At 40.9% G+C, this 25456-nt stretch overlaps 1 protein-coding gene and 1 long non-coding RNA gene across 5 annotated transcripts in view; one reads left to right on the top strand and one right to left on the bottom strand.

Annotated features, from left to right (window-relative positions):
- Positions 1-3941: 3941 nt before the first annotated feature.
- LOC122488733 lies at positions 3942-5063 on the bottom strand. The gene is made up of 2 exons (XR_006298674.1): positions 4891-5063; positions 3942-4132 (listed from the first exon to the last, which is right to left on the bottom strand). It is a non-coding gene; the product is annotated as an uncharacterized LOC122488733 (long non-coding RNA).
- Positions 5064-5101: 38 nt separating this feature from the next.
- Positions 5102-25456, top strand: part of RBM6 (RNA binding motif protein 6) — a 105854-nt gene continuing 85499 nt past the window's right edge. For 2 of the 4 annotated variants that reach the window (XM_043590440.1, XM_043590442.1), the window contains exon 1: positions 5147-5296. The gene's annotated coding sequence lies outside the window, so the exon portion shown is untranslated. Of the gene's footprint in view, positions 5297-6064; positions 6171-25456 lie in introns of all 4 variants that reach the window. The other 2 variants (XM_043590441.1, XM_043590443.1) reach the window with 2 other exon arrangements.

Genomic DNA, 25456 nt, shown 5'->3' on the forward strand with positions numbered 1-25456 from the left:
ACACAATCTGAAGCAGGCTCCAGGCTCTGAGCTGTCAGCACAGAGCTCGATGTGGGGCTCGAACCCACAAACTGTGAGGTCATGAAGAGCTGAAGTTGGAGGCTCAACCGACTGAGCCACCCAGGCACCCCAAAACAATTTTATTCTTAAAGATCAGTTTAAGGAAGTAAAATCAGAGATTAACAAAAATACTGCTCATGTTTTCTCTGAAGAGAAATCACTTTATAGCTTTTCTGGTTAATTTCCCCAATAGTTTTAGGATGAAGGAAAAAGTCTGAAATCACTCCTTTGATTCTCTCTGCTGCTTGGAGCACCCCAATGCAGTATCCTGTCTCCATCTCAGCCCTACACTGGAATTGGGAAAGCTCTGCCCTGAGCTTCTCTTGTGGTCTCAGATGGCTGTCACCTGGAGCCTACCTCCACAACAGTGGTCTATGACTGAAATGGTGACAAAGCTGTAGCCTTTTACTGGAGATGGCTTTGCACAGAGCTGAGACCCTCGCATATAATTTAAGGGAAGACTTCTCCTCCCTTTTAGGTTAAGAAAATGTGAGAAAATGTCCAGTTCCTTCACTATCTATTCCCCCTGGAAAGGAGAGTGGAAGAGGAAAGAGGAATCTCTCCAGGTCATCACTGGTCACTCAGTATTTTCAGTCCTCACTACCTCAGGAGTTCAGGCTCCCTCACTTAGAACAAATATCATTTATACAGCTTGGCTGTCATGAATCCCATCACATTAGTTGTGATGAGTTGTGAGAACAAATTGTGTGAACTTGTAAGAGTTCAAGCCATGGGGTGCCTTGCTGCCTTAGCTGGTAGAACATGCGACTCTTGATCTCAGGGTTGTGAGTTCAAGCCCCACATTGCGTGTAGAGTCTACTTTAAAAATTTTTTAATTTAATTTAAAGAAAGAGAGTTAAAGCCAAGAAGATGTCATATTCTCTCATTGGTGCAGAAGTATCCTGGCTATATCCCATTAACTAGAAACTGTCCTCCATAGAATTGATCTTCATAGAAGACAGATTTAAAGTTTCCTAACATACCTACCCAGTCTCTTCAATAGTCTGTAGGGTGATCTCAGGGTTTTTTCTAGAGTCTCACTCTTGCTTTCAAAAACATCAGCTCCACCAGACAGCGCCACTGTCATTCGGAAGTATAGCTGACCCTTGAACAACAGGTGTTTTATTATATGCAAATCCATTTATATGCAGACGTTTTTCAATAAGTATATTGGAAAATTTTGGGGGGATTTGTGACAATTCGAAAAAACTTGCAAATGAACCATGTGGCCTAGAAGTATAAAAAAATTAAGAAGTTAGGTATGTCATGAATGCATAAAATATATATACATACTAATCCATCTTGCCATTTATTACCATAAAAAATATACAAATTATAAAAAGTCAAAATTTATTAACTCCCTCCCACACAAATACTTACAGACTGTATGTACGTGGTGCCATTTGCAGTCAGAAATGTAAACAAGAATAAAGATGTAGTATTAAATCTTAACTGCATACAATTTACTATAGAACATACTGTTCTACTGTGATAATTAGTTAGCCAACTCCTGCTGCTTTTGTGATGAGCTTGTGTTGCTAGTATCCACTTAAAACCCCATGCGATGCTAATCATCTCCTTGTGAGCAGTTAGTCTCTGGTAAATTGCTTATCACAGTAAAAAGTGACTGACCTCTCATGGTCCTCACCATTAAGTAGTTAAGTTTTGGGGGAGTCCAAAGTTTTACGTGGATTTTCAACTCCACAGGTAGGGGGTGGGAGTGGAATTGGTGCCCCAACCCTTAGGCTGTTCAGGGGCCAACTGTATTGCATCTACTTAGCCAAGCAAGTGATTACATCCATGTGATTCTGGCTAAGCCTTGTGCCTAGGACACTCACAGAGCAAACCATTGTGGCTACTTAGTAAAACATTTTAAGGTTATCATTCCAAACTCTTTTTTAATCCACTTACTGACTTATATTTGAATATTGGGACAATCCTTTCCAATATGTCACCTTTTTGCTTATAGAATTACCAAGAAATAAATCTTAGTCTTTTGGAATAATAACAAATGCCAGTCCCACGATGGCTCTGCTGCCCTGCAGGACAATGCTTCAAACCTTGGGCGTTGCCATAAACCACACACTACCCTGCACCTTCTGTCACCCTCTAGGTCTGGGGCTCCTCTAAACCTCAGCTTTCTATTTTGTCTGGGTGCATGATTTTCATGGACTCAGCATGTCCTCTCCATAACAGTAGCAGCAAGGACTAGTGGGGACTGGAGCAATGGTAAAATAAAACCTCTTGTTCTTCCCCAGATCTCTTTTCTTTCATAGTTTTAGGGGACATTTCAGAACTTGAGGTGCTGCTAAAGTGAAAATGCCTAATTGTGCCCGGAGGCTGGGATCTGTTCCCTGCCCTGTTGCTATCTTACTTGTGTGACTAGGGGAAAATCCCTTAATGACCCTTTCAGCACTTTCCCCTCCTACAAGTACAAGATATCTAATGTGAAATACTCTGAGCTAATAATGAGAACACTCAGTCCCTTCCTGGAAAGTCTGAAGTTTTCCTTCCTGCCTTTATTACTTTGCAGGTCCTGGTAAGGCAGATGGTTTTTTTGCTCTGCTGGAACATTTCATCTGTGGTCTTGTATCATCTGTGTCTCTCCTGGTTCCTGTCTCTCATTTTAACATTTGATCAAACCCTACTTTCCATGCCAGGAGCCATGGCCCCAAATGAGACCAAGGCAACAAGGAACAACATACAGGACATGGTCTTTCTCTCTGCTGGGTCCTCCCCTGTGAGCATTTAGGGGCTTGAAAGTGGGCGCACCTCCCTGACTAGGCCTTGTATTCCCCATTCCAGGTGAGGATGCTGCTCAGATCAGCTCTTCTAAATAGCTCATACTTCCTGTTATTAGGCCGGGGGGAGGGGCGGGCAAAAACCTTACTAATACAATGAGCCCTTGTAAGTTTAAAAAAAGAAAATTCCAGATGCTTTCTCTGAAAACCCTCAATAATCACCTTAAGGAAAAGGGGAAAATAGTCAGGAGCAAAAACCTTGGAATAAGACTGGGGTTGGAATCGCCCCACCCTCTACTTTCCAGCTGTGGCAATTACTGTCCTTACTTTAACAGGTCTTTGGTTTCCTTACCTATAAAAGCGGTTTTCTCATCTGGTTATTGTGAAAACTAAGTGAGATAATAAAGTGCCAGCCCTATAGTTTGATAAAGAGTGGCAATTATTATTACCCAATGAAATTGGGTAGAAGGCAGGAATAATTAGCCTTAATATGGCTTACCTCTCCAGACAATAAAGAGAGAGACCCACCAACAATGGTCCAGTTTGGAAGGTAAAGTCAAAGTACCCACAGTTCCGTGTAGCAGTTCCTCCTCTTCCTTGTAACCTGTGTTGGTGTGCCCCAGGGCTCAGGGCTGGAACTCTATTCTGTCTACACTCCCTCCCTCATTCCCTTGGTCATTTCATTCAAGCCTATGGCTGCAGACACCAACACCAACAATATGCTGATACCTCCCAGATCTGTAGCTCTAACCCTGACCTTTGACCCTGAATTCCAGACTGATGTATCCAACTGTCAATTCCACGTTTCACTTGAATGTGAGGCATCAAAAACTCAACCTACCCCAAACTGAGCTCTTGTTCTTCCTACCCAAACTGCTTCTCCCACATTCTTCCCTCTCTGCCCTCATCCCAGTCCATGTCTCCTGTTTCCACTGTGGCCACACAGGTACAAGTACCATCCTTCTGTGGCTGCATTATTGCAACACTCCTAACCAGCTACACTGCTTCTGCCCTTCCTACCTTTGGCCTATTTCCACATAGCAGCCAGAGGGATCATTTAAACATGGATGCCAAGTTATATTATTCTATTTAGAGCCTTCCAATGGCTTTCCATCTCCCTCCTTACAGAAACCAAACTCATTTCACAAAGAGTGCATATCTTGTTTAATTTGTTGTCCATCTCCAATAATTACCCCACACCCATCTCCATTTGGGCAGCAAATTTTATCAGCTTTGTTTGTTCCTGGATCACCAGCACCTGATGCAGTGCCTGTCCCACACAGCCCCTTCATACAGTTCTTGAATGAAGGAATGACTTCCGGACAAGATGCCTGAAAAGAGGAAAGGTAATTTTTAAGACTGCTTAACCCAACAACCTCCTTTCACTGCAGATAAAGATTGCTTTATTTTAGAACGCTTTATTGGCTTTTCTGGCAGATTTCTTTGACACCATGATGTTGGATTTGGGCTATACAATCAGGTTACCTTTTTTAAAGGTCCACTGATAGAGACACCAGGTGCCGGTAACCAGAAAGCATATCAACAGTGTAGACAATCCACCTGGAAGCTTAGAGCTTGCCGTTTGAACATTAGCTGTAAGGAGATTCTGGAAATGAGCTGCAAACTGAAAGCTTTCCTGCTAGATTGGGAGATTTGCAGAGAACTTTCCAGTTCTGAGACCTCGCACAAGTCACTCTTGGCTGGATTTATTGCCTGAGATCTAGAAAGGCCCTGGGGAAGCTGGGTGGAATTTCCCTCATAAGTAGGACTACTGAACCTTTAACACATGGTATTTGCCTGAAATACCTGAAGAATGCCTACCTTGGAAATCCATTAGAAGAAAAGGGGACGAGCCTCTAATTCAAGGGCTTCTCTTGCACCTATCCTCGGGTCTTGGGCAAAAAGGGCTAAACCCCTGGACTGAGGGGGTCAGGAGTTAGGCGTTTGGGTGGGCCACCAGTCACTTTCCCGGAAAGCTTCGACCGGAGAAGTTTCCCTTCTACTGCCTTCACAACGACGGAAAATACGGCGGCCTCGAACCAGGCGGACTAGGGCCTTACCCACGCCCCTGGGGCAGAGAAGAACAAACCTCGCGGACGCCAAATCAACAGGGGAATGCGCGCCTTGCTCTACTCCAGAAACAGCGCCCGAAGACCAGTCAGGGCCTAAACCACAATCCCCTGCAGACCCCGCAGACCTGGGCAAGAGCGCCCTCCCATTGGACGACGGCGAGCGGCGTGCCCTCACGCTTCGCTCCCGTAGGCAGCCCCGCCCCCCCCCCCCCCCCCCCCCCACGCGCGGGGCACGGCGGGAGTGGAGTCGGCGCAACCTGCAGCTGTACTCCATCTCCCGGCGGGCCGAGCGCTGAAAGCGGCAGCGCGGCGCCTTTGTGGAGCAGCGGCCCGGCGCGGAGGAAGTTCCGGTCTCCGCGACGCAGGGTCGGTGGCGGCGGCTGAGGATTAGGAGGAGCGGGCCGCGGAGGCCGCGCTGCCTCGGTAAGGGCCTGGGGCGGTAGAGAGGGCGTGCCGGACCCTGCGGGGAAGGAGCCGGCCTGCCAAGCCGCTATGGAAGTCGCGGGTCCTCGCGGCCTGGAAGCTGTGGCTTCGGTGTCGCGCGGCGGCCGCGGCCTCGCTTGGGAGGAAGAGAGCCAAGTGGCGGTGTGGTGAGGGAGGCGCCGCCCTCGGGAGGAACGCCCCGGAACGGTCGCGGGCCCGGGGCGGGGCCCGGCGGCGGCCGTAGAATTACCGGTCTAGCCTCGGGGCTGTTAGCTGCGGGGTCCCGGGCTAGCGCGTGGTTACGGTTTGGTGCTTCTGGTCTGCGGAGCCTCAGGCGGGCCCTTTCTTCCGCCTGTTTTCCTGCTTTTGCGGGAACCTGATCCAGTTCTAAGGCATCGCTCGAGAAGGAGGCCTTCTTGTGCCTAGCACGTAGCCCCGTTTTAGACCTGGCCAGACACGGGTGGGTGGGCTCAGCCCGACCACAGGGCAAGAGATCTCGGAGCCCGGCACGCGCGGTGGTAGAACTTGGTGGCGGGGGGGAGTGGTCTGGTGGGTTCTGCGCCCGTTGGGAGAATGTGGGAGGAGGGATGTTTCTTAGTATTTACTCTTCAGAGTCCTTTTGGCGTTGTAATTCTGTTTTTCTTCTAACTTTATTATTGATGTGCTACTGGATTCAACTCTAGGGGTGCATTTTTTAATAAATAGAAAAGGCCTTGTTTTGTAAGGTACATAAACTTTAAGGGTAATTGTATTTTTTACATATTTCAGGTTTGCTTGTGAAGGTCACAGTTGCTGGATCTAAGTGAAGGAGTTCAGTAGACTCTGATGTGCCTGGTCACCTGGCTCATTTTCTGAACTCTGGATTGTGCCCTAGGTTTGTTAGTTTTCAACTTCCTGTTGAGTAATGCCACCAGTGTGAATAGTTTAATAATGTCAACATCAGCAAACTTGTGAGGATTGTAGAGAGAGCTCTGAAGAACTAATGATGGGTGACGGTAGGACTGGCAATGTCTAAAGTAACTAATGGCATGTTAGGTGAAACAGACAAGTTGGACCTGAACCTTGTCTCATTTAATTAGCACCTAACTAGGTACTTAACCTATAGGATAGGTACTAGGTCTGGACATCTGTAACACCCTTCTTTATAGAATTCTCTTACCAGACTTGGGTTTATTTTTGTTGCCTTTAGGATCCTAGGTTCTTGAAGCCTTTCAGAGGAGACTTGTCAAGGCCTGGGTGGGGGAGGTGAGTGTGTGTTACTAAATGAACTCTTTTATTGTGGGTACTTGAGCAAGGTTATACTCTTCTGCCAATGTTTAAATGTATAAACTGCTGTTACTCATCTGATTCGGGGTTGTATTAAGATTTGAAACTATCAGCGGGGAGCCTGGGTGGCTCAGTCGGTTACCTGGCAGACTTGAGCTCAGGTCATGATCTCCCAGTTCATGGGTTTGGGCCCCGTCCGGCCCTGTGCTGACAGCTCAGAGACTGGAGCCTGCTTAAGATTCTGTGTCTCCCTCTCTTTCTCTACTGAGCTTTCCCACTCACTCTCTGTCTCTCTTAAAAATAAACAAAAAACATTAATAAAAAAAAAGATTGAAACTATCAGAAAGTTCTGGAAAAAAAATTTTTTTTAAGTTTATTTATTTTGAGTGAGAGAAAGTGCCGGTCAGGGAGGGGCAGAGAGAGAGGGAGAGAGCATCCCGAGCCTTTAGCACAGAGCTACATGTGGGGCTTGAACTTCAGAATCATAAGATCATGACCTGAGCCGAAGTCAGATGCTTAAGCAACTGAGCCTCCCAGGTGCCCTAGAAAGTTCTGAAATTTTAAAGATCATAAATCATTCCTTGATGGATTTTTTTTTTTTTAGTTGTATATACCAAGAGCTTAGAATTAATTTTTCTGTTACACTCCCACAATACCTTCTTCATCTCATTCACTTAGTTAATGGGCATCCGTTGAATGTATTTTATAACCCTCCTATCACACTATGGGACTCAGAATAGCAGAGCGAATGACTAGAGGAGCTCTGGAATCTGATAGGGTTTGAATCCCTGACTCCTTCACTAACCCAGTGACATTGGATAAATTACCTTACTTCAAATTGTGAATTACCTGACTTCATATGTGAAATGAGGTTTTTGTGAGGTTTATGTAATGCTATTAGAACAGTGCCTCGTGTGCAGAAAGTGGTTACTAAATGTTAGTTTTTTTTTTTTTTTTAATTTTTTTTTTTCAACGTTTATTTATTTTTGGGACAGAGAGAGACAGAGCATGAACGAGGGAGGGGCAGAGAGAGAGGGAGACACAGAATCGGAAACAGGCTCCAGGCTCTGAGCCATCATCCCAGAGCCCAACGCGGGGCTCGAACTCACAGACCGCGAGATCGTGACCTGGCTGAAGTCGGATGCTTAACCGACTGCGCCACCCAGGCGCCCCTAGTTTCTTTTTTTAAAACAGATTTGTTCAGATATAATTCATAATTCATACATCATGCAGTTAACCATTTAAAGTGTATAATTCAATGCTTTTTACATATTGCTAATTTTTTACAGAGTTGCGGTAAATATATTTTGTTATGTATGTTGGAACAAAATTTGCTATTTAAATCATTAAAAATGGGGCGCCTAGGTGTCTCAGTTGATTGAGCGACTGACTCTTGATTTTGGCTCAGGTCATGATCTCACAGTTTGTGGGTTCAAGCTTTGTGTTGGGCTCTGTGCTAACAGTGTAGAGCCTGCTGGGGATTCTGTCTCCCTCTCTCTCTCTCCCCCTCCCCTGCTCTCTCTCTCAAAAGTAAGTAAACATTAAAAAACAATAATAATCAGGTATACACACAAAAACTTAGTTACAAAAATCTCAAAAATAAATAAACATTAAAAAAAATTTTTTTTTAATTTTAAGTTTATTTATTTAAGGGATCTGTACACCCAACATGGGACTTGGACTAATGACCCCAAGATCTAGAGGCGCACACTCTTCCAATTGAGCGACCCAGGTTCCCTTAAACCGTTTTTAACTGTAAAATTCAGTGCGTTAATTACATACACTGTAGTGCAACCATCACCACTCTCTATTTCCAAAATTTGTTCATTACCCCAAACAGAAATTCTGTCCATTAAGTAACTCTCATTGTCCCCTCCCTCCAACCCTTGATGACCTCTAATCTATATTCTGTCACTGTGATTTTGCCTGTTCTAGGTACCCCATATAAGTGAAATCATACAATATTTGTCCTTTCTTGTCTGACTTCTTTCACTTACCATAGTGTTTTCACAATCCATTCATGTCCTAGCATGTATCCAAACTTCATTCTTTTTTTACAAATTAAAAACAATTTTTTAATTGAGATATAATCAACATCTTCATTCTTTTTTATGGATGAATAATATTCTGTTGGTGCGTATAGACCACATTTGTTTATCTCTTGATTTGTTGGTAGACAACTGTTGTTTCTACCTTTTGGCTATTGAGAATCATGCTGCTATGAACATTGATATATACATATTCTGAATATTACTCTTTTATCAGATATGTGATTTGCAAATATTTTCTCCCATTCTATGGGGGTGCCTTTTTACTTTATTGATAGTGTTCTTTGATGCAGAAGAGTTTTTCATTTTGATGAAGTCCAATTTGTCTATTTTTGTTGTTGACTATGCCTTTGATATTACAGCCAAGGGATCATTGCCAAATCCAATGCATGAAGCGTTTCCCTGTGTTTTATTGTAAGAGTTTCATAGTTTTAGCACTTACATATAGGTCTTTGATCCATTTTGAGATAATTTTGGTATATGGTGTTAGGTAAAGGTCCTACTTCATTTTTTTGCAGTTGGATATTCATTTTTCTATGACCATTTGTTGAAAAGACTCTTTTTCCCTTGAAAAATCTTGGTACCCTTATTGAAAATACCCTGACCTATATGTGAGGATTTATTTTTTGGTTCTCTATTTCATTGATCTCTGTTTGTCCTTATAACAGTACCACACTGTTTTGATAACTGTAGCTTTGTAGTAAGTTTTGAAATTGGGAAGTGTAAGTTCTCCAAGTATATTCTTTTTAAAAATTGTTTGGGCTATTTAGAGTCCTTTGAAATTCCATATGAATTCCAGAATGGGTCTTTCTTTTTTCTTTCTTTTCTTTTTAAGTTTACTTATTTTTGAGAGAGAGAGCAGGGGAGAGGCAGAGAGAGAAGGGGACAGAGCATCTGAAGTGGGCTCTGCGCTGACAGCAGAGAGCCTGACATGGGGCTCAAACCCATGAACCACAAGATCATGACCTGAGCTGAAGTCAGACACTTAGACTGAGCCACCAGATGCCCCAGGATGGTTTTTTCTAAGCATTGACTTTGGAATCAAGTGATCTTGAGTTTGTATATTTTCCTCATATCAGTTACATTGTTTGGGGGCAAGTCTCTCAACCTATTTGAGTCTCAGCTTCATGGTCTATAAAGTGGGAATAGTAACAGAGTTTACCCCATAGAGGATTTGTGATTAAAGGAGAGTATCCATGTAAAATGCTTAACTGTGACACAGCACTCAGCTATGCTTATCTTTCTCTCTCTCATTTCCGGGAGTAGGAATAGACATACTCAGGAAGGTCCTTTCCAGCTTGATGTTACTATGATTTAGTTTATTAAAAAAACTGTTTTTTAAAGAGAGATAGCATGTGCATGGGGGGGGGGGAGGGGGAGGGGGAGGGAGACTATCTTAAGCAGGCTCCAAGCCCAGTGCAACACGGGGCTTGATCTCACAACCCTGAGATCATGACCTGAGCTGAAATCAAGAGTCAGGCACTTAACTGACTCAGCCACCCAGGTGCCCCAATGTTATTATGATTTTAAATACCAGAGCATAGTAGCAGTAATAATATTTAAAACGTTGTTTTAGAATTCTTCAAAACTCTTTTTTTGGGGATGTAGTTTACATATCATGAAATTCCTCCACAGTGTGTGTTCGGTTTGATATAGTCATCACTGCTGTTCAGAATTAGAATATTTCTAACACCTCAAAATAATCTTTAGTTCCTGTTTGTTGTTTATCTCCACTTTTCATTTCACTCCAACTGCGAGTTCTAGCATCCACTGATGTGCTTTCTGTCTCTGTAGTTTTATGTTTTCTAGAGATTGCATGTAATTGGAGTTACACAGTTCTCAGTCTTTTATGCCTGGTTTCTTTCACTTGCATTGTTTTTTGTGGTTCATCCATTTTGTTGCATTCCTTTTTATGGTTGTATCTCGTTGTGTTTATCCATTCACCTGTTGAGGGACATTTGAACTGTTCCAGTTTGAGGCTATTGTGAACAATGGGGCTATGAATATGATTGCTTCTTATGCAATGATCTCATTTACTCCTGATAGTAATCATATGAGGTAGGTACCATTATTCTTATTGTATAGGAGAGCTTTGAAGCATATAGAAATTAAACAACTTATCACGGGTGCAATAGTTAGAAAACTGGAGTGTTTTTAATTTTTTTTTAACGTTTATTTATTTTTGAGAGAGAGAGACAGAGTATGAGCAGAGGAGGGGCAGAGAGAGAGGGAGACACAGAATCTGAAGCAGGCTCCAGGCTCTGAGCTGTCAGGACAGAGCCTGACATGGGACTTGAACTCGTGAACCATGAGACCATGACCTGAGCTGAAGTTGGACGCTTGCTTAACTGACTGAGCACCAGAAAACTGGAGTTTTGCTCGAAACCCAGGCATTCTGACTCTAAAATACATACACTAGGCCAGTGGTCTTGAAACCCTTTTATTCTTGGACCACTTAAAATTTTAAAAATTTGGGGTGCCTGGCTGGCTCAGTCGGTTACGTGTCTGACTTCGGCTCAGATCACGATCTCACAGTCTGTGAGCCCTGCGTCGGGCTCTGTGCTGACAGCCCAGAGCCTGGAGCCTGCTTCGGATTCTGTGTCTCCTTCTCTCTCTGCCCCTAACCCACTCGCATTCTGCCTCTGTCTCTCTCAAAAATAAATAAACATTAAAAAAAATTTTTTTTTAAATTTACCCCCCCTAAAATGCTGAAAAACCTATTACCACCTTGAACATGTTTGAGTTGGATTTGGAAATAATCTCCTCGATAATGGCACCAAAGGCATAGTCAACAAAATAAAAAGTAGACAAATTGAACTTTATCAAAATGAAAAACCTTTCATCAGAGAACACTGGCAACAGAGTCAAAAGGCAACCCACAGAATGGGAGAAAATATTTGTAAATCACATATCTGATAAGGAATTAACATCTGGAATATACAGAAAACTTCTAAACTCAACAACAACAAAAATACGGCCTGATTTAAAAATGAGCAAAAGACTTGAATAGACATTTCTCCAAAGAAGGATATATAGATGGCCAATAAGCCCATGGAAAGACTCTCTACATTATGAATGATTAGGGGAAATGCAAATCAAAATGACAGATGCCACTTCACACCCATTAGGATGGTGATTATCAAAATAACCATTTTGATTGTTAGAATCCCAAGTAGGCTCTACATTGTCAAAACAAAAACACCTCCAAAACAGAAAATAACAAGTGTTGGTGATGATGTGGAGAAATTGAAGCTTGTATTATTCTGGTAGGGCTGCTATACCACGATACCACAGATGAGGTGAATTAAACAACAGAAGTGTATTTTCTCCCATTCTAAGATCAAGGTGCCAGCAGGGTTGGGTTTTGGTGAGGCTTGCAGAAGGCTGCCTTCTTGCTGTGTTGTCACACAAACATTCCTCTGTGCATACATTTGTAGTATCTCTTCCTCTGACATCAGACCTATTGGATTAGGGTCCCACTCTTAAGACCTCACTTAAACCTATGTCCATAAAGGCCTTCTCTTCACATACTGGGCCACCTGAAGCTGAGAGTTAAGCATATGAATGGGGGAGGGGGGGCGAGACACAGTTCAGTCCATGACTGAGGGTACTCTGTTGGTGGGAATGTAGAATGATGTAACTGGTGTGGAAAACAGTGTGGTGATTCCTCATAAATTAAAAACATTACCATATGATCCAGCAATTCCACTTCTGGGTATATGTCGAAAATAATTGAAAGCAGGGTCTCAAAGAGATATTTGTACACCCAGGTTCATTATTCACAGTAGCCAAAAGATGGAAGTAACCCAAATGTCCATCAGTGGATGAATGGATAAACAAAATGTGGTATATACATACATTGCAATATTACTCGGCCTTAATAAGTAATGAAATTCTAATAGATGTTGCAGTGTGGCTGAACTTGAAGATAAGCTAAGTGAAGAAAGCCAGTCTCACGAAAGGACAAATATTGTATGGTTCCACTAATATTATGAGTTACTTAGAGTAGTCAGAATCAGAGACAAAAAATAGAATGGTTTCCAGGGGCCGGTTTGAGAGGGGAATGAGGAGTTACTGTTTAACGAATACAGATTTTCAGTTTTGAAGATGAAAAAAGTTCTCTGGATGGATGGGGATGATGGTTACACAACAGTGTGAAGATACATAATGCCACTGAATTGTACACGTAAATATGGTTAAAATGGTAAATTTTATATGTATAACAATTTGTAAAAATAGTTTTTTAAAGTTTATTTTGACAGAGAAAGCGTGAGTAGGGGAGGAGCTGGGGTGGGAGGAGAGAACCCCAAGCAGGCTCTACATTGTCAGCGCAGAGCCCCATTGTGGGGCTTGAACTCAGTAACCGTGAGATCATGACCTGAGCTGAAGTTGGATGCTTAACCAACTGAAGCCACCCAGGCACCCCTGTAAAAATAACTTTTATAAAAGAAGGATCTTACTGGTTCTCCTTTTCCACCTCCCCTTTCTACTAATCCTTCTCTCCAGTTTACCAAAAAGGCATCTCTCTATTTGAAATCTAACTATATAAAGTACACTACCCCAGAAACCCTCAGAACATCAATCTGTATGTGTTTATTTCATCTTTTGAAGGATGTTTGGGTTGACTTCATTTTTAAGCTATTATGAATAAAGCTTTTGTGAACATTTTTGTACAAGTTTTTTGTTTTCACTTATGTAAATACTGTACTTAGAAGTGAAATTGCTGTGTCATAGGGTAGTGTTTGTCAGACCAATTTCTAAAGTGGTTGTACCATCTTACATTCTTTCCAGTAATGTATAAGAGTTCTGATTGCTGAAAATCCTTGTTTATTTCCTTTTGTAAGTCTTTTTAATTTTAGCAGTTCTGGTGGGTGTGTACTAGTATCTCGTGGTTTTCTGTTTTCCTTATGACTAATAATAGTAAGCATTTGTCAGATATGTGTTATAAATATTTACTCCTTTTCCCTAGTTTGCCTATTTATTTTTAAGCAGTGTCTTTTGAGGAACAGGTTTTAATTTTAATCTTTTTCTTTTATAAATGCTTTCTGGATCCTTTCTGTTGATACCAAGCTCAAAAAGATTTTATCTTGAGGCACCTGGGTGGCTCATTTGGTTAAGCATCCAACTCTTGATTTCAGCTCAAGTCATGATCTCAGGGTCATGAGATTGAGCCCTGCTTTGGGCTTTGTGCTGGGCATGGAGCCTGCTTGAGATTCTGTCTCCTCTGCCCTTCTCGCCATCAGGGTGTGTTCGTTTACTCTCTCTCTCTCTCTCTCTCTCTCTCAAAAAAAATTTTTTTTCTCGTGTGTTTTCTTTTAGAAGCTTCATAGTGGAGTTTCTACATTTATGTCTGATCCATTTTTAATTAGCTTGTAAGTGTAGGGTAATGGTAGGCAAAGCAAGTGCCATCAAAGGGGAATCAGGATATGGTTCTGGAGAAGGAGACTGAGAAACAGATGTCAAATCTAGGGATGGCAGCAGGCATGTAAATTCCCCATTCCAAATCTGAGACTCTTTAGAGGCCTCATAATTGGAATTAATACATTTAAATCTTTTTTTTTTTTAAAGCTTAGTCCTATTTAAAAAAATAATTTTTTAAAAATGTTTATTTATTTTTGAGAGAAAGAGAGCGTGAGGGGGAGAGTGACAGAGAGAGGGAGACACAGAATCAGAAGCAGGCTCCAGGCTCCGAGCTGTCAGCCCAGAGCCTGATGTGGGGCTTGAACTCACAAACCGTGAGGTCATGACTTGAGCTGAAGTCGGACGCTCAACCAACTGAGCCACTCAGGTGCCCCAATACATTTAAATCTTTAAATGGAAAATTTGTGAGGGACATGGGTGCTGCCACCAGTCACTAATTCCATCTCCCATAGTGCATATTAAAGTTGCTACTGTTTAACAACTCTGGTTGGGTCTTACTTGGGTAGGTGCTTAGACCAACCATTGACTGTTGATGCCCCCTTAATGTTCTTAACTGAGACTCAAAGCATTTACTTTGGAAAAATTAGAGTGTTTGATGCAGGATCAAGCTGCTGCATTCGGCAGATACACTAATAGAATAGGACTTCTGGTTCTGCTTTGTTGGCTTTTGGAACTGAAGTCATGATTAAAAAGGATGGTCCTGGGTATCGGAATTAAGTTGCTAGAGGTGAAATTCGTGGACTTTTGCAAGATGGACCAGAGTGGAAGCATTTGCCAAGAATATTTTTATTAAAGGCGGAGGAAGCTTGAAAATAATCAGCTACCATCATAGCTCCAACCATAAAGAATGCTGACCTACCTTGGGGAGGCTTTTCTGCCAAACAGCTTCCAGGAAACCAGTCTTTAGGTTCTAGGGGAGTGTGATTGCAAAGTTGAACTTAAAGGATTTGAGGGAAGAGTATCACTAGGAGTATAGCCTAAAGCTTAGTATAATGCTCACCATCTCCAGAACAAGCGACCCTGTTCAACCGCTATTCATATGGAACCATTTTTCACTTCAGTCTTCCAAAACTCTCATTTGACTATTTACTACTTATCCAGATCTGTAACTGCATTGGTTTCATATGCTAGTCTTCAGAATTCACCAAAGGTCCCTTTGGTGAGTAGCATGTGTTGGAGTGGGATCTAGGCAGTTGAGGTGGTAGGCCCTTCTCAATCCCACTTGACGGTTCATGGCCAGCCACAGTTTGTATGGAATTGATGTTGTAATATCATTTATTTTCAGGGTTAAATGACATGGTAGGTAACTTGTTATCACTCCTTAGTAGATTTTGACTTTCTTGGCTCCTGTCTTTATGCATATATCAACCAGTGTTTTTGCTGGGATCTGATAAGCTTCAGCGTTTAAAGCTTTGACTTGGCATTGGGTTCACTCTCCACTGCCAGTTCTGCTTACCGGAAGTGGCCCTGGCTTCATGCCTGCAGCTCAACAGTTTTTGCCTATTTAAAGTTTGAGAACAGTTTGAGATCTTTACAGCCCAAGACCCATAACCACTTGCTATGCTGAATTACTGCCTGTCTGTAAGAACTCCATCCATCCTGAGTAAAACTTTGGAGGGAACTATTACTAGATGGTTTCACAAATCTTTCGCCCTATTCCCACCAGCAGTGTATGGGCATTCTAATTTTTCCACATCCTCATCAACTTACCTTTTTTTCATAGCCACTCTAGTGGATGTGAAGTGGTATCTCATTGTGGTTTCGATGTGCATTTCCTTTATGGGTAATGTTGAACTTTTTTCCTATGCTTGTTGGCCATTTGTATGTCATCTTTAGGGGAATGTCTACTCATGCCCTTCTCCCATTTTGTTTATTGGGTTGTCTTTTCTTATTGAGTTATGGAAGTTATTTATATAGGGACGCCTGGATGGCTCAGTGGGTTAAGCACCCGACTCTTGATTTCTGCTCAGGTCATGATCTCACAGTTGAGATCGAGCCCTGTGTGAGGCTCTGTGCTGACAGTGTGGAGCCTACTTGGGATTCTTATCTTCGTCCCTCTCTCTGCCTCTTCTCCGCTGATGTGCGTTCTCTCTCTCTCTCTCTGTCTCTCTAAATAAACACTTATTTTAAAAGTTATTTATATATTGTAGCTATAAATCCCTTATTGAGTATATGATTTGCACACATTTTTTTCCATTCTGTGAGCTGCCTTTTTACTTTCTTGGTATCTTTTAAAGCACTAAAGTTTTAAATTTTGATGATTGCCAATTTATTTTTCCTTTTGTTATTTTTCATATCTGTCTTATCTATGAAACCATTGCCTACTCTGAGGTCATAAAGATTTATGCCAGTTTTTTTTTAATTTTTAAAAATTTTCTTACGTTTTTTTTTAACTGTTCATTTGTTTTTTAGAGAGAGGGAGGGAGGGAGAGTATGAGTAGGGGAGGGGCAGAGAGAGAGGCAGACACAATCCGAAGCAGGCTCCAGGCTCTGAGCTGTCAGCACAGAGTCCTATGCGAGGCTTGAATCCATGAACAGTGAGATCATGACCTGAACTGAAGTCGGACGCTCAGCCAACTGGGCCACCCAGGTGCCCCCCTTTTATGTTAATTTTTTAAATATGTTTATTTATTTTAAGGTGGGGGAGCACAGGGAAGGGAGGGGCAGAGAGAGAAAGAATCCCAAGCAGGCTCTGTGCTGTCTGCACAGAGCCCAAGATGGGGCTCAATCCCATGAACCATGAAATCATGACCTGAGTTGAAATCAAGAGTTGGACACTTAAAGGACTAAACCACCCAGGTGCCCCATTGAGTTAATTTTTATAAATGGCATGATACAGGGGTCCAACTTCATTCTTGTGTTTGGTGACATGTTGTCTTAGTACCATTTGTTAAAAAGACTGTCCTTTGTTGAATGGTCTTTGGCACTCTTGTCTAAAATACTTGATCCTAAATGTGAGGATTTATTTCTGAACTCTGAATTCTGTCCCACTGATCTTACGGCCATCCTTATGCCAGTGCCACACTGTCTTGATTAGTGTAACTTTATATTAAGTTTTATAATCTGCAAATTTGAGTCCTCGAACTTTGTTATATATACAGGCATATCTTGTTTTGTTGCATTTTACAGATACTGCATCTTATACAGATTGAAGGTTTGTGGCAACCCTGAGTGGAGTAGGTCTATCAGCACCATTTTTCCACCAGTATTTGCTCATTTTGTCTCTGTATCATATTCTGGTGATACAGTATTTCATACTTTTCACTATTATTTGTCATGGTGATCAGTGATTACAGTTTGCTAAAAGCTCAGATGATGGTTAGCATTTTTTAGCAATAAAGTATTTTTAACTAAGGTATGTACATTGTTTTTTTAGACATAATGCTATTGCACACTTAATAAATGGCAGTACAGTGTAAACATAACTTTTATATGCCCTGGGAAACCACAAAATTCATTTCAATCACTTTACTGCAATATTCACTTTATTGCAGTAACCTGGAACCAGATCTGCACTATCTCCAAAGTTTGCCTGTATTCTTTTCTGTCTTGCACAAATGATATGATGTTACAAATACTTATTTTGCACATATTTTAAAACTTAATGTATAATAACATCCTAGATCAACTAGCATAGCTACCTTATTTTTTGAGAGTTGCGTGGTATTTTAATAGTGTAGTATACTCAATTGATGTACGTTTAGATTTTATAATCTTTTGCTATTATAAACAGTGCTGCAATATGTGCATTTGTAAATATGTCACCTCACACTGTAAGTTTCTAGGGAATGCATTCCTAGAAGAGGAACTGGAAAGTCAGGGGCAATATGTATTTAAAAGTTTGTGAATTGTACCCCTCTCTCTCTCTGCCCCACCCCTGCTTGCACTCTGTCTTTCTCTTTCAAAGATGAATAAACATTTAAAAAATTTAAAAAGGGGGGGAGTGTCTGGGTGGCTCGTTGGTTGAGCATCCGACTTCAGCTCAGGTGATGATCTCATGGTGTGAGTTTGAGCCGCGTGGGGTTCTGTGCTGACAGGTCAGAGCCTGGAGCCTGCTTCGGATTCTGTGTCCCTCTCTCTCCACCCCACCCCTGCTTGTGCTGTCTCTCTTTCAAAAATGAATAAACATTTAAAAAAAAAATTTTGGGGGCGCCTGGGTGGCGCAGTCGGTTAAGCGTCCGACTTCAGCCAGGTCACGATCTCACGGTCCGTGAGTTCGAGCCCCGCATCAGGCTCTGGGCTGATGGCTCAGAGCCTGGAGCCTGTTTCCGATTCTGTGTCTCCCTCTCTCTCTGCCCCTCCCCCATTCATGCTCTGTCTCTCTCTGTCCCAAAAATAAACATTGGAAAAAAATAAAAATAAAAATAAAAAAAAAATTTTTTTTAAGTTTGTGAATTGTAGTTTTCCTTATGTTACTGACTTTTAACTTCATCCCCATTGGTCAGAGAAGATACTTAAATGGTATCTTTTTTTTTTAAGTTTATTTATTTATGTCGTGAGGGACGGAGACAGTGTGAGTGGGGAAGGGGTGGGGTGGAGAGAGAATCCCAAGCAGGCTCTGCACTCAGTGCAGAGCTGGATGCGGGACTTGAACACATGAAACCGCAAGATCATGCATGACCTGAGACAAAACCAAGAGTCTGATGTTTAACCGACAGCCACCCAGGTGCCCCGGTATCTTTTTATGTCTATTGAGACCTATTTGTGGTTTAACAAATGGTCCATCCTGGAGACTAGTCTGGGTGCACTTGAGAAGATGTGATTCTGCTACTTTTGCATAGAGTGTTCTGTTTGTGTCTATTAGATCTCTAATTGTGTTAAGCTATTTCCTTTTATTCTGTCTGGTTGACCGATTATTGAAAGTGGGGTTTGAAATTTCCAGTTATTAGAGAACTGTTGATTTTTCTCTTCACATTTTCAGTTTTTGCTTCATATATTTTGAGAATCTGTTATTAGGTGCTTAATATTTATGATTTATCTTCTTGCTGTATATTTTGAACCTTTTAGTTAATATCTGATGTCATCCTTTGTCTTTCATAAACTTTGGACTCAAAGTCTGTTTTGTCTGAGGGGTGCCTGGGTGATTCAGTTGGTTAAGCATCCGACTCTGAATTTTGGCTCAGGTCATGATCTCACGGTTCATGAGTTCGAGTCCCACATTGGGTCTGCACTGACTGCAGAACCTGCTTGAGATTCTCACTCTCTCCCTCTTTCTCTGCCCCTTCCCCACACGTGTGTGCGTGCAGTCATTCTCTCTCAAAAATAAACATTAAAAAAAAAAAAGTCTATTTTGTCAGATATTAATCTAGCACCTCAGCTTTCATTTGGTTACTATTTGCATGGAATATCTTTTCTGTCTTTTCACTTTCAACCTATGTGTGTCTTTGGATCTAAAATGAGTCTCTTTAAACATATACAGCTTATACAGTTATACAGCATATACACAGCATATGGAGTTGATACTTGAATGGCATGGTGGGTTGGGGCACCAACTCCATGCACTGATGAAAATCCATGTATAATTTTTAAATCCCCAAAACTTAACTACTAATAGCCTATTGTTGACTGGAAGCCTTACTGACAACTGAAAAAGTCAGCACATATTTTGTATGTTATATGTATTATATGCTGCTGTATTTTTTTTTTTAATGTTCATTTTTGAAAGAGAGTGCGAGCAGGTGAGGGGCAGAGAGAAGAGGGAGACAGCAAATCTAAAGCAGGCCCCGTGTGGTCAGTGCAGAGCCTGATGTGGGACGATCATGACCTGAGCTGAAACAGGCTGCTTAACCAACTGAACTACCCAGGCACTCCAGTATATACTGTATTCTTAAGGATGAGGTAAGCTAGAGAGAAAATATTATTAAAATCTCCAGGAAGAGAAAATATACATAGTACTGTTTTTTTAATCAATACCATCTATTTAATTGTTTACAAAAATGAATTGTTAGTACCTATATCAATATTGTCTTTTTATCAATAGTAACCTTATCAGTATTATCATAACTTATATGATAAAAACAGTATAGATGTTTATACATATTACTAACAGTAGATATCAAAAACAAAAAGATAATAGGGCGCCTGGTTGGTTCAGTCGGTTAAGTGTCCAACTTCGGCTCAGATCATGATCTCACTGTTTGTGAGTTCAAGCCCCCTGTTGGACTCTGTGCTGATAGCTCAGAGCCTGGAGCCTGTTTTGGATTCTGTGTCTCTCTCTCTCTCTCTGCCCCTTGTCTATATGCGCTCTGTCTCTCTCAAAAACATTTAAACATTTAAACATTTAAAAAAAGAATATATAAAAAATTCATATTTATTTACAGGTACTGATGATTCATGCAGTGGCACCAAGGAAGCAGCAATATGATTGCTTTATGGTAGCCTAGCCTGTACACTAATGAACGAATCATTATAAAATTTTTGTGGCATACAGTATTACAGTCATATTCATAATATAGTATTGGAAACACTGTTAGATTTTTAAAATATTTACCTGTAATGATAGGCTGATAATGCAGTTTCTCCAGTTATGGGAGAGAGAGGCATACTGTATGGTAATGTAATTCTTTGAAAAAAATGTTATAAGATAGCAAGAAAACTAACATATTATTAATTTTCTGTTAAATGTCACTCACATTATGCCTATGTAAGGATAGACTGTCCACTTCATACAAGTCTTGCACATGATGTTCTACACCATGAATACTTGGGTGACGACACAGAACATCTCATATGGCTCTTGCCATACAGTTATTATATTTTCATACAAAGACACACAACAGGCTTATTTATTTATTTATATTTTTAAAGTTTGTTTTATTTAGAGAAAGTGTAAGTTGGGGAAGGGCAGAGAGGGAAAGAGAGAGAATCCCAAACAAGCTCCACACTGTCAGTGCAGAGCCTGATGCAGGGCTCAAACTCAGGAACTACAAGATCATGACCTGACCTGAAGTCAGACCATTAACTGACTGAGCCTTCCAGGCACCTCCTTTCATGGCTTTTTCTGTAACAATGGCATCTTCAGTGGTGTAATCTTTCCAGACTTTCATGATATTCTGTCAGGGTTCTCTTTCATAGCATTGACAGTCCTTTCCATAGAATACCATGTTTAATAAACATTAAAGGTCCTTATGATTCCCTGATCTAAAAGCTGAATTAAAGATGTGTTTGGGGGCAGGTAGACTACTTTGGCACCTTTGGCTTTGAACTCATGGGGTTCTGGGTGGTCAAGGGCATTGTCCAATGTGAAAAGGACTTTAAAAGTCAGTTCTTACCAGCAAGGTACTTCCAGACTTCAGGAACTCAGCATCAGTGGAACCAATCCAGAAAAAGTGTTCTTGTTCAGGCTTTCTTGTTGTATAACCAGAAGACTGGCTCAGGGGTTAGCAGCTTTACAGCTCATGAGCTTGACTCAAAACAGTAGAGTTAGCCTATATTTCCCTGCCTTATATCTTGGTGCTCTCTTCTCTTCCTTAATGATAGATGTCCCTTGTGGCATTTTTTTTTTTTTCTTTCTGGAGTAGGACCCATTCATCTGGGTTATTATAAACCAGACATTCTTTTTCCCTCAGTGATTTTATTAGTGATTCTGAGAACTCACCTGCTGCTTCCTGGTTGGCAGAAGCTGCTGCTTCCATTGTCTTGACTTTTTTTTTTATTAAAAAAAATGTTTAAAAAATTTTTTGTACTGTATATTTTTTTGAAGTTTTATTTTATTTTAATTTACATCCAAGTTAGCATATAGTGCAACAGTGATTTCAGGAGTAGATTCCTTAATGCCCCTTAACCATTTAGCCCATCCCCCTTCCCACAACCCTTCCAGTAACCCTCTGTTTGTTCTCCATATTTAGAGGTCTTATGTTTTGTCCCCCTCCTTGTTTTTATATAATTTTTTCTTCCCTTCCCTTGTGTTCATCTGTTCTGTCTTAAAGTCCTCATATGAGTGAAGTTGTATATTTGTCTTCCTCTAATTTCGCTAAGCATAATTAATAGCCTCCAGTTCCATCCACATAGTTGCAAATGGCAAGATTTCATTCTTTTTGATTGCCAAGTAATACTCCATTGTATATGTATACCACATCTTCTTTATCCATTCATCCATCGATTGACATTTGGGCTCTTTCCATACTTTGGCTGTTGTCGATAGTGCTGCTATAAACATTGGGGTGCATGTGCCCCTTTGGAACAGCATACCTGTATCCCTTGGATAAATACCTAATAGTGCGATTGCTGGGTCAAAAAAAATTTTTTTAATGTTTGTTTATTTTTGAGAGATTGTTTTTAAATAATGTGGAAAGTAAAAAGTGGAGTTACAAACCAAAGTTATAATAATACTAGCTTTTGTAATTGCCCCTGTATTTATCTTTACCAGAGATCTTCATTTCTTTATATAGCTTTGATTACTATTTAGCTTCTTTTTCAATTTCAACTGGAAGAACTCCTTTTAACATGTCTTGCAGGGCTCATCTAATGGTAATCAACTCCCTCAGCTTTTGTTTATCTGGGAATGTGTCATTTCTTGGAGGACAGTTTTCTCAAATATAGAATTCTTGATTGACAGAGTGACTGAGTGTCTTGGTTGAGTGTCCAACTCTTGATTTCAGCTCAGGTCATGATCCCGGGGTCGTGGGTGGAGCCTGCTTAAGATTCTCTCGCTTCCTCTCTCTCGCTCGCTATCCCTCTCCCCCACTTGTGCGCATGCACTCTCTCTCTCTAAAAATGAAAAAAAAAATTCTTGACAGTTTATGTTTCCTTAGTATTTTACTTACTTAAATATTTTTTTCAAGTTTTATTTAAATTCTAGTTAACGTATAGTGTAATACTGGTTTCAGAAGTAGAATTTACTGATTCTTCACTTATACCCTTAGTATTTTAATAAATTGTCTACTGCTCTGTGGTCTCTAAGGTTTCTAATGAGGAATTAGCTGATAATCTTTTTTTTTCTTTTTTTATGGCTGATAATCTTATTGAGGGTCTTGTCACTTCTGCTGCGTTGAAAATTCTTTGTCTTTTTAAAATTATTTTTAAATTTATTTTTATTGTTTTTTTTTCTTTATTTTTTGAGAGAGAGAGACAGAGAACAAGCTGGGGAGGGGCAGAGAGAGAGAGACAGACAGACAGACAGAATCTGAAGCAGGCTCCCGGCTCTAAGCTGTTAGCACAGAGCCTGATGCAGGGCTCGAACTCACAAACAGATCATGACCTGAGTCGAGGTTGGAAGCTTAACTGACTGAGCCACCCAGGTGCCCCCAAAATTCTTTGTCTTTTGACAGTTTGATCATATTGTGTCTTAATGTGAGTTTATCCTACTTGTACTTCATTTAGCTTCCTGGATTTATATATTCATATCTTTCATAACATTTGGTGGATTTTTTTTTTTTGACCATTCTTCAAATAATCTTTCTGCCCTTTCTCTATCTCTCTTCTCCTGAGACTCCCATAATCATTGTCCATTTGATGGTATTTCCAGGCCCCCTGGGTTTTGTTCACCTTTGTTCATTATTTTTTCTTTCTGTTCTTCAGACTTTATAATTTCAACCGGCTGGTCTTCAAATTCACTAATTTTTCTGCCTGCTCAAATCTCTTGAACCCTTCTAGTGAACTTTTCATTGCACTTGTTGTAATTACAGCTCCAGGGTTTTTAATTTATTTTTTTATTCCACTGTATAAATTTCTGTCTCTTCATAAATATTCTCATTTTGTTTATACATGGTTTTCCTGGTTTCCTTTAGTTCTTTAAGCATAATTAACATAGTTGCCATAAAGTCTTTGTCTAGTAAATCTGATGTCTAGGTTTATTAAGAGATAGTTTCTGTTGATTTATTTCGTTTCTTTGAATGGGCCACATTTTCTTATTTCTTTGTCTTGTGATTTTTTTCCTTGTTATTGAAAATTGGGCATCATAATTTGATAACTCTGAAAATCACATTCTCCCCTTTTGTTGGGGTTTACGGATTTTTTTTTTTTTTTTTTGATTGTTGAAGGCTGTGGTAGTCTGTTTTGAGGCTTTTTCTAAACTATTTTGCCAAGACTATTCCTTGTATGTGATCACTGATGTCTGTGTTCCTTTAGCTCATGTTCATCTAATATTTAGACCAAGATTTCTGTGTATGCCAGAAGCTCAAACAAATGAAAAACAAAAAACACACTAACAGGGGCGCCTGGGTGGCGCAGTTGGTTAAGCGTCCGACTTCAGCCAGGTCACGATCTCGCGGTCTGTGAGTTCGAGCCCCGCGTCGGGCTCTGGGCTGATGGCTCAGAGCCTGGAGCCTGTTTCCGATTCTGTGACTCCCTCTCTCTCTGCCCCTCCCCCGTTCATGCTCTGTCTCTCTCTGTCCCAAATATAAAATAAACGTTGAAAAAAAAAATTAAAAAAAAAAAAACAAAACACACTAACAAAAACAAAAAAAGAGAAAAGCAGAAAAATGTATAACCACCTGTGTTTTTGCAGAGTGGCTCTGTGCTGGGGCACTCCTTCAACATTTAGTAGCCTTCCTCTGGGCATTGGGATCAATCTGAGGTGAAAGGTTAAAGGTCTTTTCAGGTCTTGTCGCATCATGTGTGTTGCCTGGGTGTGTGTGTAGTTTTCTAAATTTTCCCATATACCTGTTGCTTTGAAATGTTGTAATTTCTCAAAGTGTTTTCACCCCAACTTCCTCATTATCTTTGAGTAGGTTTTGCAGCTTTTATTAGCAGTGCTTGCTAATATCAGGTATCTCCCAAATAGATTAGAACAGATATACTCAGTAATTTGCAAATCAGGTTTCCCTCTGATTTGAGGGAGGGAACTGGGCTGCCACTTTTTCTTCTTCTTCTTCTTTTTTAATGTTTATTTATTTATTTTGAGAGAGAGAGAGGGAGGGAGGGAGGGAGAGGGTCCGAGTGAGGGAGCGTGTACGGGGAGAGGGGCAGAGAGAGAGGAAGAGAGAATCTCAAGCAGGCTCTGAGTTTTCAGCCCAGAGCCCGACATGGAGCTCAAAAATGCTGAGATCATGACCTGAGGTGAAATCAAGAGTCGGATGCTCAACCGACTGAGTCTCCCAGGCGTCCCTGGGCTGCCACTTTTTCAAGACCAGAACCACTGCCATGCAAGGGTGAGTGGGATAGGGATGAGTAAAAACACCACAAAAGTTGCCTATTATTTTGAAGAGATTTTTCTTGATTGAACAGTCTCTTGGTTGTTGTACACCTTTGGCTGTTTTCCAAGCTCCATCACAGCTGGTTCAGCCATTTGCTGCTGTTTTTTGATGTTTCTGTGGAAGAATGAGGGTTTGGAACTTCCTCATCTGCCATTTTGTTGAAATGTGGATTGTTTTTTCACTCTTGGTAGTGTACTTTGTGTAAAAGTTTGGATTTTGATGAAGTCCACTTTATTTTTAATTTTTTCCTTGTGCTTTTGGTGTCATTTTAAAAAGCCATTGCTAAATCC

This window comes from Prionailurus bengalensis, chromosome A2 (genome assembly GCF_016509475.1).
Source record: "Prionailurus bengalensis isolate Pbe53 chromosome A2, Fcat_Pben_1.1_paternal_pri, whole genome shotgun sequence".
Lineage (NCBI taxonomy): Eukaryota > Metazoa > Chordata > Mammalia > Carnivora > Felidae > Prionailurus > Prionailurus bengalensis.